This window comes from Meleagris gallopavo, unplaced genomic scaffold (genome assembly GCF_000146605.3).
Source record: "Meleagris gallopavo isolate NT-WF06-2002-E0010 breed Aviagen turkey brand Nicholas breeding stock unplaced genomic scaffold, Turkey_5.1 ChrUn_random_7180001871871, whole genome shotgun sequence".
In the NCBI taxonomy this organism is placed as follows: Eukaryota; Metazoa; Chordata; class Aves; order Galliformes; family Phasianidae; genus Meleagris; species Meleagris gallopavo.
Window position 1 is genome coordinate 1 of NW_011136637.1, and position 658 is coordinate 658.

Sequence of the window (658 nt, forward strand, 5' to 3'; positions counted from 1 at the left end):
AAGCTGGCAGTGCCCCTCTGGGGATTTTCTGCCTTTTCCAGAAGTGACGGCCAACACAGGCATCCTGGACGACACCGCAGACATGGATGAGCTGCTCGCGTGGATCAACAGCAGTGAGTTTGGGAGCAGCACAGCTGCTGGGGGGCTGTCTGCGCCGAGTGGCTCTGGGAAAGCTGGCGTTGCCCCACTGGAGATTGCTTCCGTTTTCCAGAAGAGAGACCCAGCACCAGCAGTCTTGCCAGCGATGTGGAAATTGACCATTTCCTCACCTGCATTGACGGTGAGTTGGTGGTCTGCACACAGGACGGGTGGGTGTCCGCACCGAGCGGGAGTGGGAAGGCTGCCATCATCGTTCTGGGGGATGCTCTGCTATTCCAGAAGCGGCGAGTGCTCTGGACAGCTGCAAAAGGGAAGAGCTGATGCAGTGCACCACTGCCACCGAGCCACCGAGCCCAGATGTCTCCAGCAGCCCCAACACCGCTTCTTCCAACACAGAGCTGCCTGACTCCCCCCAGGCCAGCCGGGAGCTCAGCAACGAGACAGATGCTGAACCTGGGCTCCTCAGCAACTCACCTGGGCAGCACACAGCATCCCCTGAGCTGCCCGTCACGAGCCCCATGGCTGCCCATGCACCTCTGTCACCGACCACCGCACAACG

At 60.9% G+C, this 658-nt stretch overlaps 1 long non-coding RNA gene across 1 annotated transcript; it reads left to right on the forward strand.

The window, feature by feature from the left end:
- The first annotated feature begins 6 nt into the window (after positions 1–6).
- LOC109364580 lies at positions 7–418 on the forward strand. Its single transcript, XR_004162370.1, has 3 exons — positions 7–113; positions 212–280; positions 379–418. It is a non-coding gene; the product is annotated as an uncharacterized LOC109364580 (long non-coding RNA).
- The last annotated feature ends 240 nt before the right edge of the window (positions 419–658 follow it).